This window comes from Triticum dicoccoides, chromosome 7A (assembly GCF_002162155.2).
Source record: "Triticum dicoccoides isolate Atlit2015 ecotype Zavitan chromosome 7A, WEW_v2.0, whole genome shotgun sequence".
Taxonomy (NCBI): Eukaryota; Viridiplantae; Streptophyta; class Magnoliopsida; order Poales; family Poaceae; genus Triticum; species Triticum dicoccoides.
Window position 1 is genome coordinate 617,839,795 of NC_041392.1, and position 768 is coordinate 617,840,562.

A 768-nucleotide genomic window follows, 5' to 3' on the forward strand; every position below is an offset into this window, starting at 1 on the left:
ATATATGCCAGGGTGACGGCGGCGGAGACGAAGGGGCAATGGACCAGAGGAGGGTGCAGTGAGGCGTTTGTGGGTGCTAGAAAGACAAGAGTAATAAAAAGCAAGCAGTGAAGAAAATCATGACTTAGTTATCTCGTAATTTGATTGGTGTATCTTGTCAAAGAAGACAGTTTCTCGCCAAAACTAAGAAATTCACACTAGGTTGATGGACAAGAAATATATCCCTATAATAGGGATTGAGTAATTGACTTTGGGCTAGGCGACTACGATATGTGCAAATTAAAGGTAAAACATGACAACTACACATACTCAAATTGCATATTTCTATGTGAATTTTGAATTTGCTAACCACATGTCCCAGGTGGTCAAATTGCATATTTCTAATATTAGAACTAAACATATAATATTTGTGCGACTTTAATATTTGAAATGTGAAAGTCCTCGTTGTTGAGGGATGAAAGGGAACACAGTTAAAAAACGGCTAATAGGTTTGAGGTGCACAAGTCTAACTTGGAGTTGCACTTACAATTTTTGTGCAACTACATCTAACTTGGAGTTCCACTTACAATTGTTGTGCAAATGCAATCTTTTCGACTGTGCAACAACTCTAATTACATCCTCGCAAAGAAAAAAAGCTCTAATTACACTTTTCTTTCTACTACTAGATTTAGAATTGCGCATATAATAGTGCGCCTATGGTTTTAAGAATATGCAACCCATCCAAAAAACAAGTACTAAAAGAATCGTGTTTCTCAATTTATTTATGGC